Genomic DNA, 15,728 nt, shown 5'->3' on the forward strand with positions numbered 1-15,728 from the left:
CCCCAAATCTGAGCTGTTTTTTCCCTTCGTATCAAATTTTGACTGTTACTTAGTTGATTTGCTAATCACATCTTAGAACCCACACAATTACATCTGTATTTGTCACAATCTCCTCTGTGCTTTGCTTGTGTAATGAATTACTTTATGAATACCTGATTTGATCTTTGAAATGTGGCACATGTACATTTGTGGTATTTGATTAGCGAAGATTAGAGAGCTGTACTTTCTTGCTCAAATTTTGACTGTTACTTAGTTGATTTGCTAATCACATCTTAGAACCCACACAATTACATCTGTATTTGTCACAATCTCCTCTGTGCTTTGCTTGTGTAATGAATTACTTTATGAATACCTGATTTGATCTTTGAAATGTGGCACATGTACATTTGTGGTATTTGATTAGCGAAGATTAGAGAGCTGTACTTTCTTGCTTTTTTGAAAATGAATTACTTTAGGATGAAAACATAATGGAAAACATTTTTTAATTAACTATTTTTAATACATATTTCTATTTACTCATAAAACATTATTTAAAACATTTAAAAATGCTTGCTGTTTTGAGGATATTTCTACTTTGCTAAACCAAATTTTGTTATCTCAAGCATGTTTTTAAAGTCTGTACCATGTAGCTTTTTAAACGCAATAGGATCTACAAGTGCCATATGTAATTAAGAACTTTTTTTTGAGGGGGAATGCTCTTTGGAAGCAGAAACAGAAGACTCCACCTTTTTCATTTTTAAATTATCTAAGATTCACCAGAAGAGAGATTTTTTCCCGTGTCTTCTGAATGATGCCATACAAACCCCAAAGTGTGAATTAGGAAATGAACACATTGGGCACAAAACTTCTTTAACCATGTAGATGCTTGCATATACATAATGCTGTAATTAGATGTATGTCACAGTCATCTTTTACAGCCTTACACGATCAATAATTATCTGTGCAACACAGTAAGTTTCATGCTCTGACATATGCTTGATTTTGTTTGAAAGGGATGGTGTGCATCCTGGAAAATCTGAATAGCATAAAATTGAGTTGACAATTCAGTGGACCTTTGCTCCCCCTCGCTGAGCACGCAGCGTGTCAAGCCCTCTCCCCAGAGGGGAGGAGGCATCAGAAGGCTGTCTGTTCCTACAAGCGGCAGCTGCACCCAGAGCGAGCGTGGCTCGGTTTGATAGCAGCTGTCACTATTGTTCAGGGACCCAACTTGGTGTAAAGAACAATGGAAGGACCATGCTGTTAAAGTGCAGTGTCTTTCAAGATAGGAAAAGAAATAGTAATTTAACGGTTTAGACATCTATTATGAACATGAAAGATCACGGAACTTCTTTTCAGAATGCAAATGGGCTGGAGCAATCTGTAACAGCAGAAGATGAAATCAAGTAGCCTCTGGCATCATACTGCCAGGGATACTTATGTACAATAAATTTTGAGGCTAGGAGGAAAGTTTAATTTTCCTAGCCAATGTTCACTTGCATACTTCCTCTTTATTAGAAAAAACCTGCATTTTTGTTAGGGTTTGACATTTTTCTCCCTCCTTCCTTTCTCTCTTTACGTGCCATTGTTTCCTGACACTAGATGATTCAAGAGTTTCCCAATTGGCTTGATGGAGTTAGAGCAATTATTGGGCCATATGTGAGTTCTGGAAGGGAACAAAGGCTTTAATTTGTGGGAACAGATTTTTGAAATACAAGATAATTTTGAACTATCATTATTTTATATGTTTTTATATCCAGTTGAAAAAGTGAAAGGCTATTAGGGGCTGTGAGGATAGGGATTGGGAGTTGTGGTCTCTTGGGACTGAGATTTCCAGAGAATTTACATCAATTCCCAAAGCCTGGCTTTTGACTTTGTAGGTATCTTAAGCATGTGTGAAAGAGAAGGAATGAATTGACACTTAAAAAAAACCAACTAAACAAACAAACAGAAAAATAGTAATATAATTGGACTCAGTGAGCTTGTAAGCACTTTTAATCCTCTGTGTTGATTAAAAATTCTTACTTCAGGAAAGAACTGTGGTTGATACTTGATATTAAGACCAGAAATACAACTTACACTTTTCCTGCTGGTGCTTGAAGGCTTTAACTTCCAGCTGTGGCGTAGCAGTGTGGCTAAAAAATGTCTGTGACAATCTTAAATATCATCATTTACTGCTTTTTTTTAATATTAAAGTTGAATTAAATAGCAATTTTTCTAGATAAATAAACATCATTACCCACCCACTCTTGGGGGTGGGGGTGTGTATGTACCCTGGGGGGTGCACTAGGATAAGTACACCTGTTAATGCCTTGGCACTACTGCAGCTGCAGGCAGTGTCCACATTTGGGGTTAAGGGAGAATCTGGATCATAGTATGAACGAATTAGGCAGATTATCATGAAAGCTTTTTTTGAGAGATACGATCTTCCTGGGAAGTCAAAAGGACTCAAAGTTCATTTTAGGAAATACAAGGGACAGTTAAATTAGTCTATCTGGATGTAAACAATCCAAAATTTGTTAAATTTATTTTCAAATTAATAGACCAGGTAGTTTTATGATTAGAATATGCAAATATCTGAATAGAAAATATAAGCAGCAAACTGGAATCTTTTCTAGAGCTGCATTTTAGATGCACAATTTTAGTGTGCCACGGAGTAGCCAGGTATGTCTTATTTTGCCTTTTAAGGTGGATTGCTAATGGTTCTTATGAAATACGTATCTTCTGGATTGACAGTTCTCTTGAGACAGATTGAGTTGTAGGCCTCTGAGAGGTCTCTCCACTGTTGCGTGAGGTGATTGGCTAAAGGATTAGCAAGATGCGGGATTATTTTTTTTCTCTTGCCTGTGGTTGCCAGCTATCTCTGGGATTGTAGTGTGTGAAGCTTAAGAGGATGAGGTTAACCTCTTGAGGGCTTATTCTTATGAGCGTGTAGTTAATCCTCAGAAAGCCTATAAATAACTAGGCTGTATGTTTCATTATAAAATAGAAATACAGACTAGAGCAGAAATGAATGCAGAACTTAGTGCAGGGGTAGAGCTAAGCAGCTGTAGCATTGCTTTAGATCTTCCTCAGCCATGATCTGCATTATGTGCTGAGGGAGGGGGAATTGCCTAGTTCTTTTAAATAAAAGGACATCTAGTGGGTACAAGACATCCTGTCCTCACTTTTTAACGTAAAGTAGCTAACGTCAAATCTAAATTACTGAACTCTGGCAATAGGAACTATTGTGTGGCAATAATCCTGGGTTATTAATCATATTCTACTTTTTAAAAATATGTACAAACGTTAAGTATATGCTAGGAATCTGTCATAGTAGGTGCTTTAGAATATAAAGGCTTCAGAATTCTGAACAGAGTTTTAAATAGGTAGCTAAGGAAGAAAGTATTTGTCAGCGTGAGAGTCGGTATTCTCAAAATACCGGTCCCTAAACACTGGTCAGATTTTTGTTAGTGCCACTAAGTTTGTGGGGAAAAAACCAAGGAAGTGTTATGGGTGTATTGGTAGTTTGTTCTGCTCCAAACAGAAAACCTGGGAGAAGGTGCATACAATGTGAATGAATAGATAGTGTTAACCAAACTTGTTTTCTGCCACCCTCCCTCCCCCTACTCTGAATTGATGTGGAAATGGAAGACCTTGGAGCAGAAATAGAGAGTAGTGTAGCGTCTAAATGAGGCAATTTACTGGAAAAGATAATATTCTCAGTCATTCTGAAGAGGGGAGTCAAATGAGTCCGAAAGTCAAATGTAATTGAGCTGCAAGCCAGAGCACCCTTATCTTGCAAGGTTTTATGTATGACTGGATAGAGCAGCTGCATCTTGGATCTTGTCCAAAAAGAAAAAGGTGGCGCTCTCATCTAAATGTATAATCTAGGCTACAAGTCAAAGGTGAGACCAAATATACAGTTAAAAATTTGTGAAGCTAAACAGCTTTCACAAAGGAAGTGAAAGGAGATGGTTGGGGAAAAAAAAAATGTGGTTAGCTTGAGCTCAAACTTGAAGATACACAGCAACTATGAATGCAGAAAAGGTAGATGCTGGTAAAATGAGCATGTGAGGTACTAACAGTGAGTCGGTACTACTTGCTAGATGAGTGTCTACTGAGTAGAAGCTGGGAGTATGGCATGATACACATGTTGAATGGTGTAGGGCTGCTAAGTTGATCTGTTTTACAGCAGGACAGAGGTGCAGGGGGGACTAGTAAGATTAGCAAGACCTGTGCATATGGCAACACTAAACACAAAATGAGGGAATTTGATGGAGAATGTGGTTTTGGGAGGGTTTGGTAGATAACAGCAGAGGAGATTGATGTGCTAGAAGAACTTGTTCCTCTTACGAATTTGGGTCCAAATGGTTCTGTTAAACAGATTGATGTGAAAGGAGTTATTTTGGTGGAATGGAAGGGGCTAAAGTTGGGTCAAAATACTGGAAGAGTATAGTTCAAGGCAAGGATTTACAAGAAAGTACATTCAGCGAGGACTGGAAGGCAACTGGAAAGACTAAAAGAGGGTTAGTAATGATTTTGTTCTTGAAAGTGTTAGAGGTAGAGAAGTGTCAATATAAATATATATTAAAAAATCACTGGCATGGAGAGTAGGTTATTTAATCCCAGAAGAAAGTATTCCAGAGCAGTGACTCAAAGCACCTCTCTTGATTAAAGCATATGCAGGGAGATTTTCATGTCTGAAGATAATTTTTGTGAATATTATCCACTTTTTCTGTAAGTTGGCAAAGAAGAGGAGACAGACAGAGGAAATGAGCATACCTTCTCTCTTACAAATGTCTGCTTTACATTCATAGTTGAAGTGAGACAAGTGTGGAAATTGAAGTAGATGAAGAGTCAGTAGACTGACAAAATGTGGTGTGACCATTACTGCTTCTCTTGAAAGAAGTCTGAGATATGGTAGATAAAGGAAGGACTTCAATGGGAAGAATTAATTTTTTGACCCAGACAAAAGAGAAACTAGGCTGTGACTGCACATGAGGTGAAATCAAGCCAAGCATGATCATGTAGTTGTCCTGCACAATGAGCAGGAATAGAGAAAGTTGTTGGGAGTTACGTAGGGGTGTAAGTTGAACTACCTTGTGAGAGGAGAGGGAGGTGCATGGATTAAAGCATACAATTCTAAAAGGAACCAAACTCTAGTTTTGAGAAGTAAACAGTGACATAGTGAGGTGACCTGTTAGTGTGCAGATGGGAGAAGGGGTGAGTTCTTGGTATGGACTCAGAGGCAAAATATATTAGTAATTGGGTGACTGTGACAAAGATGGAGTCAGTGGGAATAGGAAAGTGCAGAGGGACTGGAAGAGGATACAGGTGGACACAAATAATGCAAATGTGAAATACTGGAAATGTGCAGGAGAACATCAACCCACTGTGTTTTTCCTGGAGGAAGAGCAAGGCAAACTGTTGAGATAAGGGGCTGTGTTGGGAGGACTGGAAGAGTCATAGAATAGTTAGGGTTGGAAGGGACCTTAAAGATCATCTAGATCCAAACCCCTGCCATGAGCAGGGACACCTTCCACTAGACCAGGTTGCTCAAAGCCTCATCCAGCCTGGCCTTGAACACTCCCAGGGATGGGGCATCCACAGCTTCTCTGGGCAACCTGTTCCAGTGCCTCATCACCCTCTCCGTGAAGAACTACTTCATGATAGCCAATCTAAATCTCCCTGCTTTCAATTTAAACCCTTTACCTCTTGTCCTGTCACTACTGGGCCATGTAAAATGTCCCTTACAGCCTTCTTGAAGGTATTTCAAGAAAGTTACTTCTTCAGGTATTGGAAAGATGCTATAAGGTCTCCCCGGAGCCTTCTCTTCTCCAGGCTGAACAAGCCCAACTCTCTCAGCCTGTCCCCATAGGAGAGGTGCTCAAGCCCTCTGAGCATCTTCGTGGCCTCCTCTGGACTCGCTCCACCAGCTCCATGTCCTCCTTATTTCGGGGGCCCCAGAGCTGGATGCAGTACTCCAGGTGAGGTCTCACGAGAACAGAGGGGGAGAATCACCTCCCTTTTGACCTGCTTGTCAGGCTTCTTTTGATGCAGCCCAGCATATACATTTGGCTTTCTGGGCTGCAACCTGTTTAAATTTATTATTTAGAAGCAGTAGTATTGAGATAGTAAAAGCAGGGATTAGCAAAAGTGGATTGCTCAAATGCATGTGCAGAAGTGACTGTCATTTAGTAGGTGTAAGCCATTACAGAATGCATAGGGAATTTCCAAGAATCTAGTCTGTGGCTTGAAACAGTAAATAAAAATGAATGTAACACTTTTTCTGATGACTAATTTTTAATTATTTGGTATCTCAAATGTTATTTTAGTTAGTAGTAGCTGGGACAAATGGGTGATGTGCATAGTTTAAAATATCTTCTGGATTTTAATTTAACAAAAAGCATTTGTACTCCATCATTACTATTTTTATGTTCAGAAGATTTAAATTTCTAGAGACTAAAAGAGCCTGAAAGGAAAATAAATACTTTTAAAAATAATCATATGTCAGTAATAAAACCTGCTAGAGTAATATATTTTATTTCAAAATTGGTGCATGTTTGAACTAGCGGTTTTTGGCTGCTGTGGCAGCAAGAACATGCTTCTGAAGCCTCATTGGATGGTAGAGGCATGCTAATAGTAGCTAAAAAGACAAATACATAGATTTGAGGTTAGAAGGTGAGTAATAGCAGTAATTTATGCTTGTCCCAGGAAAGTGTGCTGGTGACTTCTGCAAACCAGAGGTAATGTGTGCTGACAGCTTCATTCTAGAGACAAGGTTTGCATCTGAGTCTTAAGAGAAAGCAATGTGTACTTGTCTAAAATTTAAGAAAAGCTTTGTTCACAAACTGACTTACATTCTTCTAATAACGGTCAGTAACTGGTTTCAGAAGACCAGCCTTTGTCTTGTTTGGATCAAGATAATTTAAGGTTGTCCTCTGTGGTTTTGAATTTGTTACTCTCCTTTAGAGGCTGGGAAGTCCTTTGGTGAAGACATTTTCCTGCACAAGGATCGCTTTTTCCATTTTTACTGAGTCTACCCCTCCACTCCCTACTGCCCTGTGGCGTCTTTCCTTTGTAAATATAAAGGCTTCTCTGATTCCTTCATTGTTGCAGAATTTCCTCCAGTGTGACTTCAGCTTTGCTGTTTGTCCCTTAATTCTTCAGAAATTAGCCGAAGGGGGAAACAACCCAACACTATTTAACCTATGAAAAAAAAAAAAAACCCACTCACATTGACACAAGCACCCTTAAACTTTGTCTTCTGATTTGTTGCTGGTGTTCTGTTTTTTTTTTTTCTTTTCCTGTGAACTATTCTTAAGTCAGACTTCTAATACATCCAGAAGAACAGGTTATCAGTGAAAATGCTACTTATACAAACACACAGAAGAACTCAGTTTTATGTAAAAGTACAGAAAATCAGTATATAACTTACATACAGAATAGTACGTATAGCATACAGTATGTAATGATATATTAATGATACATCAATTATAGTGTACATTATACATGTTGTGTGTGTGTATACATATAAGGTTATGCTAGCAAAAGGGCTTCTTTAGTTCATGAGCTGCTTGTTGTGTTGCCAGGATAGCTGCAGATAGAAGCACCATCCGTGCTTTAGTGAGTCTGTACTTGCTACAAACTACCAAGTTTTGGGTCGACTTACAGTGCCTAAGAGCATGGAGGAGAGAAGAAAACCCTTCGCTTCTGTCGGTAAAAGACCTTAGGTGAATTCAGCTACACCACTGGAGTGCTAATGCACCGTGGGGAGAAGATGTTGCTGAACTGGAAGAATTCCATCTGCTGGCAATGTCCTGCATCCTCTCTGCAGGGCTCTGCTGTCGTGGGATGATCCACAGAGGCTCCACAGTGTAGCTAGGCGTCTAGTGCAGATCTGCTCTTGTGAAAGTACCACTCATGCTGACAGCGCTGTGTAATTATTTCCTCTATGTCAGTGGGTTGTTAAAAATCTTGCCATTTAACAATTATCACTAAACTTCTGTTAAATAGTTAATTGCTGAACACTTTAGTGGATAACAGCTGATGGGCTCATTCACTGGGTGCAGTGACAAATCATTTGGGTGGGGTCGCCCACATCTATCATTACTGTTTACAAGACTGATCTTTTTGAAGAGCCCTGAAATGTAATATCTCTCTATCTTTCTAATTCTGCTTCCTGGTCTTGCTTTCCAAAATGCCAGAAGGAAGGGGAGAGAAACCTAAGCTGTAAGTGAGACAAAAGCAACACAAAGATGTAGAGTTGCTGCTCAGCATAGTTCTAAGTAAAAGATACAGGATATATTTAGTATTTGTCTTGCATAAGGATTTTAAGCTCTCAAAAAATCTTTGTAGTAATGCAAAAAACTGAATTTAGACTTAGTCTTCGGTATATCTAGCAAAATTCTAACTGCTTTGACTCTTGTTGTCTGTCTCAATTGCCTTCTGTAGGCTCTTTGGGGGTGACCCTTGTACACCAGTCATTTCCTGGCCCGTGTTAGAATCTCTGTTCGTTTCCTGTGTTGTAATTTTTTCTGTGGCAACTTTTTTTTTCTTGAACTACAACATCAATCAATAAATACTTTTTTTTCAGAGACTTGGGTGTAGCAGCCTCATGACTGCAGCTAGTTTTTATTATTTTTAGATGAAGTTCAGCCTTATAGAGCAACTATATGGGGAATTATGCTTGTAAGTGTTTTATGCTAACTTTCCTTAATTTAGCAAGACAATGAATGTAGTTTAATGCAAGAAGAAAACAAACCAGACCCTAGAGCTGGCCAGGCCCAGTATTCTGTGGCAAAACTGTAACATGAATCTGTAGAAGAAATACATTTTACAGTGAAGCAGGTATGCCTTAGTGTAAAAGTGTAGTGAGCACTAGAGCCTGAAGTGGTCTTTTTTTTTAATCTTCATGACACGTTTGAAATCAGCATTGCTTTTGTATTTTGAGTTTTCTTAACAACAAAGAGGAGAAAAGACTTGATTTGTAAAGGAGGATGCCACAGCAGAGGACTGAAAATGAATTCTGAGAAGGAGAAAAATAACACAGGGAGGAAGGAATCAAGTGACCAAGTAGAAAAAGAGGTAACAGAGGAAAACGGATAAAAAACTGTAACTGAGAACTATAAACTTCACGTTGTTTTACAGTAGCATCATGGAGTACATTCAGATATGCTGAGGGTCTTGTATATGTGTATGTTTTTTTAAAATAGATAAAGGAGGTAGAAGGGCTTAGTTTGTTAGTGTTCTGTTACAACCTCAGTATCAGTGGAGCAGTGAAATACAACTCCTCAGCCTTATTTTAATTACCTTAGAGATGAAGTTAATTTGTGAGGACTGCTTGGAGTGGTGGTGTGGAGGGGGAAGCAGCCTTTAACCCGTTATAGCATCAGTTTTCTGCTTTATGTGAGGAAATTTATGCAACTCCTTACTGCTTAAAAAAAGCTCATGTGCGATTGAGACTTATTAGTGCTGTTTGTGCTGTTTGAACAAATGGAAACAGGAACTGTGAAAAACTTCAAGGAGCCTTCTGTTCAGAAATCTAACCTTAGTCTAAATCAAATTCCTGTAGTAGAAACAGTAACAAAGAAACTTATGTTAACTTTTTCATCTTGTTTTCAAACTTTGATATTTGCTTTCTGACAAATTCTCTACAAGTAAAAAAGCTTGATTATTTTTTTCCCTCCCTCTCCTTTTTGGTGGGAGTAGAGAACAAATGGTAAGACCCAAAGACACTTTCCTATGCATCTTCCCCATTAAAGCATGAAAAAGGAATGGGTTTTTTACCATGTGACAGTTGGGCCTGTACATAATGCCACTGCCATGCTAATTTTGTATGTATGAATTATATGGCTTTGGATAACTGTTGCCAATAGTGTCCTTCTGTGAGCTTAAATCTCTGTAGTACGATGACATTTCACATGGCTTATAGATGGAAGAGGCTTGTTGAAGACACTGCTTCTTTGTTCTGAAGGGACGTTTTCTTCCTGCACCCAAGGCACTGTGGTGCGTTCACATAATGGATAATTTTGACATAACTTTTACAAAACTACAAACGCTCCGTTCTCTGCTTACTAGCTGGAGATGCAGTGGTGGGAACTTTCAAGTTTGTTTACTGTGGTATAGTGTAGCTTCCTGTCTGTCAGAATAAAATCTGAGCGTTTAAAGTAAGAGGAAGTAAGGAAACCAAACGAACCAAAATAAACACAGATGTTTCAAAAGAATTATGCAGAATAATAAGCAATGATAGTAGTAGCTGGCTCATTTTTCTAAAATGCTTTTAAACAGGGAGAAAACAATATGTGGTAAGATTGTGGAATCACAGAATGCTTGAGGTTAGAAGAGACCCTTGAACTCATCTGGTCCACCCCTTCATGCTCAACCAAGACCACCTAGAGTCAGTTGTGCAGGACCATGTCCGTATGACTTTTGAGTCTCTATCCTTGGAGATGCTCTACAACCTGCCTGGGCAACCTGTGCCAGTGCTCAGTCACCATCACATTAAAAAAACCAAAGAGACATTCCTGGTGTTTAGGGGGAACCTCCTGTGTTTCAGTTTGTGCCCGTTGCCTCTTGCCTGGTTGTTGGGCTGTCCAGTGATGGGCCACAAAGACGATTTAGGGGTTGGAGCATCTCACCTATGAGGACAGACTGAGACACCCATTGTTGGGTGCTCTGAAGAATGTCCCTGTGTCTGGTGTGTTGGGGAAACCTAGAACTGGACACAATATTACAGGTGTGGCCCCAACAGTGTTGAGTAGAGGTGGAGGATCACCTCCTGCAACCTGCTGGCAGTGTTTTGTCTAGTGCAGCCCAGGACACCATTCACCCGCTTTGCCCCAAGGGCACACGTTGTTCAACTTGGGGTTTGCCAGGACTCTCCGGTCTCTCTGCAAAGCTGCTTTCCAGCTGGTGGTCCCCAATATATATTGGTGTATGGGATTGTTCTTCCTAGTGATGGACTTCGTACTTACCTTCATTGAGTTTCATGAGATTTTGTCAGCCCATTTTTCCAGCCTGTTGTGGTCCCTATGAATGGTGATACAACCACTTGGTGAATTCACCCACTCAGTCCAATAGCTCTCCAGCTGAGTGGCAATAATGTTGTGAAGCACCATATCAAAGGCCTTCCAGAAGTCTGGGTAGATGATATCTGCAGCTTTTCCCTTGTCCACTGATGCAGTCAATCCATTTTAGAAAAATGTGGATATATTAAGTGAGGTTGTTTGTCATCCTGCAGTATGCTCTTCCCTGTAGCTGAAATTATCTTTTTAAAGTACATACAGAAACTTAAATGCAAGTACTAATTAATGGCTTAGACTGTCTAATGAGTTTACTCCAGCTATGCTTGACTGGTAATGTGGGGGGTGTGTGCAGGTTTTTGGGTTTTTTTTTTTTTAGAAGGAAGGAGAAGACTTGATCTGACAGGAGCATATCCTTGCATTGTTACCTTTTTTGGAAGTTTACATTTTCAATGTTGGTTTTAAGAGTATTTCTGAACAGTGAGGGAGAAGGTTATAACTTGATTGGCCAGCGGTTTGTGGTTGGACAGTGTCCCTCATGTTGATTGGCCGTAGACGTTTGATACAGGCTCTCGCTTCCTTCTGCTACTTAAGCATGCAAATAAAAATTCTGAAGATTTCCCTTAGGGAATGGAGAGAATATGGCAATGAAACTGAGCACAGTAATACATGTTTTTTCTCTCATGTCTTTCTGCCTTATTGAGTTCAGCAAAATCACATTTCTTCAGTTTTACAGAAGTTGACATGAAATAGTGCCCTTTACTTTTAGGTCTCTAAATTACTTTTGTGAGTGCTAGGTACTTTTTTAAGAACACTTATTTGGACCTGAGGGGATTCTGTGAATCTTATTACTGGTGCTAATGCTGATGAAGTTTTTGAAAATTTTCTACTCCAGGGTGTTTATTTAGAAGGCCCTAAGAGAAGACAGCTATTGTAGTTTGGGACCAGGTATAACTTTTTTTTTTCCCCACTGTGCATGTATAATCACATCTGAATTTTTAATTTGTTGCTTTTCAACAGGTCCTGAATAGGACATAACACATCTGTTTAAGGACAAAAAAATGCTCTGTTTAATACTAGGAATTCAAAAGTAGATCTTTAGGTAAGCCATAGGTGTTTGTGACCTCAACAGAGCCACTCTAAGATGGGAAGTGGGATTGTAAGAGCTCATGCTCTATCTTAATAAGCTGGGAACCTAAAAGAGAAGTGTCATTGTTTATGTATAGGAAATCTCTTTCACAAAGACTCACTAACTCCGTCGTTGGCAGAGGTTGAAGATTTATTTCAAATTTTAAGTCCTAGTTAAAGTGCTTTTTATAGCTGGAACTTGCCTAGGATGTTGGAGGTGAAAAACTGTGCTGCCTTAAATGCCATTAGGAGGTGTATGCTCAGAGAAGGAAGTGCTGTGTTCTTCATGTTGGTTTTTGTGTCTTTGCTGTCTGGGTAGTGGGATACTGGGAGAGAGAACTCCAGGCAGTAAAACCTACATCTAGACAGTACTGTCAGCTGAACTGGACATTCCTTTTCTCCTTTTGCAAATATGAAGAACTTCTGTATTTGCAACAAAATGGTGTGTGAACTACTGATGCTTTTAAAATCACTGCTGTGGCTAATTATCTCAGTGCAGTCACTTATTAATTATCTCAGTGCAGTCACCATTGAACTCTTCTCTACCTTACCACTTCTCTCTGAAAGTGGACACAGCCCTTGCTCTGCAGGTAATGATAATAATTGGTAGTAAGACAGACCTGTTACTCATCCTTTTTTGAGCACATTTCTTATGGCAGGTGTCTAGTTTTTAATTAACTGCTAATGAACATGCCTAGTAGACCATGATACTGCTGCCAACTTACTCTGTTTTATATCTTGCTGCTGCTAAGCTCTTAAAAGGTGACAGAGCAGGCATTAGTGTCTTTGAAGTGACAGGAAAGTGATTATATGCATAACATAATTGTTTCTAGGATCTACTGTGGCAAATGCCTAGTTACTAAATACGTCTGGTGAGCACTGCTGTTATCCATCTCCCTGGTCTTCAGTTTCTTCCTTTGTGTGCATCACATACGCCCTTTTCTAGAAAGAGAATGAAATAAGTTTTTTAACAATTAATTTTTTTTTAAATTAAAAAAGCATGAACTTCTGCAAAGGATCATCTATATGTTTTAAGAATTTAAAACATATTATGAATAGGCAGTATATAAACAATAAATCAATATACTTCAGCCTTAAACAGCAGTGAGCCTCAGGTAATAGAAATGAAATCACAATATACCTTTATTGCCTTAACAGACCATGATCAGGTTTTCTGTCTTGTCTCTTTAACATAGTTGGATATTTAAGCATCTTTGGGTACCATTTTCCTCTGCTGTCCTCAGTAACCATTTTGCAAAGCTTCTGTGATGTTATGTGGGTGATGAGCTTCTACTTACCGGTCTCTTACTCTGTTCCACACTTTCCACTGGGCATTGCTCCCCACCGTTCGTATGCAGTCCTATCAGAGAAAGAGCCCTTCTCATCAGATGCTTTCAGCCTCAGAACCTATTAGAGGGATTAATCTGTTCCTCATTTCTGGGACTTTGAAAATACCCTGTGCATAGGCTACAAAGCAAAAGCTAGGGAAATTGTAGGTAATGTCTCCCTAACAGTTTGATTTCTAAAGACGTTAAGCTATGCTTCCTAATATCATCCTGGTTAACTTGTTTGCTGCTTAAACCAAGCAAGAGAGGCATGAATAAAAGGAGTCTTCACGGGCTTCCTGAAGGGAGAGGGGCAAGAATGGAAACAATTTTAACTTAATTTCCCTGTTTTGACTTTCCCATGCCCACACTGCAAAAGAAGCTAATTTCAGCTCACTGTTGAAGAACGGTGGAGGCTTTTCTCCGTGAAACCAGTTTTGAAGGTATAAATCACTTGTTCTTAGCCAGTTGCACACCACAACTAGGTAATTCAATGTGACTGGACAGCTGGGGACAAGTAAGACCAGTACCATGAATGCAGTACAGTACTGCTGATGAATGTTGTCTCATGGGTAGAATGCAGATGGCTGAATGAGGAAGGGAATGACTAAGATACCATCTCTGAGAGAGCCTGCCAAAACATCAGGTTACCTCTTAATCTGAGGAAACATGCTGGAAACTACTGAAGGCTTGATAAAGTTTGTGAGGAGAGAGAGATGTCCTCTTGTTCTTTCCAGGCTGCAGTCCTGTCAGACTTCAGTGCTCTTTAGTGATCCTTCTTCAGCTAAGTGAAGTTTCACCGGTAATACCTGCTTGATTTTGTAAAAGCTGGTCTACTGCTTTAACTACTTCAATGCTGGCTTAAAAATTTTACCTTTTGGGATGTTGTCAACACACAAATATAGAAGAATAAGAACTACCTCTTCCTTACCTTGCTTTTTATACACACTGAAAATTTGACAAGAGTAGTCACCAGATACATCACAGTGAAGACTAGTGAGGCTGTTTATGCAGCACATGAAAATAAATCCCTGATACATGGTGTGAGAAAGATTTGGTTAATCTGTGGCTTTAAAGAGTTGCCTAAAGGAATTGTGGTGAATTTTTAAGATTTGTATATCAAAAGTAAGTAAATGATGGCTGCTTTACAGCTGGCACAGAAGAAAAGTGGAAGATCAGCAGGTCGTGTCTAGAGTTCTTCAGTGTCACTTACTTGTGTCTGCATAAAGGCATGTCTTGGGATGGGGTGACGAGGAATAAAAGTACAGGGGTGAAATAGTTAACTGAATAGTAATATATTATGCAGGTATTGTTGACAGTTTGTCTTGAAGAGTCTTGGGACATGTGGAGGCAGTTAAAATATTCTTGGATTATTTGGAGTTATTTTGTAGTAGCCTGTGAAATATTGTGCACTTTAGGTATGATGTCAGTAGTTGTCAGCAGTACTGTAACGATTTTGCCTGTTCTTACAGGACCACTGGCATTCACCATGTCAAACTCTCATGTCTATCTGAGCTCATCCTGTTCAGACATTTCCTTATCTGTCTTCTCTTTGATCCCATGAATTGGGTGGTACTCTAGCTTTTTTCATGGTGTCTACCTTCAGCAGAGGGATGGTGGAGCATGGCCAAGGTGGAGAGGTTTGTTCTGTCTTCTGTTCATATGCACAGGCACAAGGAAGCAGGAAAGAGGCAGAAAAATGTAGCAGATTAAAGGGGAGCTATGAGCAAGCTAAAGGTGGTTTTGAAGCTTAATTTTCTAAATAAATCTGTGCTGAACATTTTGAATGAATTAAATGGTTAGCTGAAGTTGGAAAATATTTACAAAACCATAACATTTAACTAGAAAATATCTTAATATTTAAACTATGTGGAAGTAATTCCATTGTAAGGACTGTGTTTCTAAATTGCTAACAGGTTATTTTGCCAGATTGGTTACAGGGTTGTATGTCCACTCATTATGATTCTGATCTTGCAAGCTGCTTTTGAAACAGATGGAGGTATTTTAATTCATTAATAACATGTTTCTTGTTGGGAATTCCATGACCTTATTGATGTTATCTGGAATACCTGGATTTTAAGCTCAAAGTTAGTTCTTAAACACGGTGTAAGTTCATGAATAATTTTTTTTTTTCAAAATCTTGGCTAGAATAAAATATAAATTTAACTATGCTAAATATAGAATTGAGCAGTGACTTTTAGGGTTCTTTTAACATTCAAAATAGAAACTGACTTAGTGTTTCCTAACTGGGGGAAGAGAGAGGGTTGAGTTTAAATCAGTCTTGCCAGTGAAA

At 39.1% G+C, this 15,728-nt stretch overlaps 1 protein-coding gene across 1 annotated transcript in view; it reads left to right on the forward strand.

Moving 5' to 3' along the window:
• The window catches only part of LOC104516185 (transducin-like enhancer protein 1), a gene marked incomplete at both ends in the record, with an annotated part of 61,363 nt that overhangs the window by 20,478 nt on the left and 25,157 nt on the right, over positions 1–15,728 (forward strand). The window lies entirely within an intron of this gene.

Source organism: Eurypyga helias, unplaced genomic scaffold (genome assembly GCF_000690775.1).
Source record: "Eurypyga helias isolate BGI_N326 unplaced genomic scaffold, ASM69077v1 scaffold32121, whole genome shotgun sequence".
NCBI classification, from domain to species: Eukaryota; Metazoa; Chordata; class Aves; order Eurypygiformes; family Eurypygidae; genus Eurypyga; species Eurypyga helias.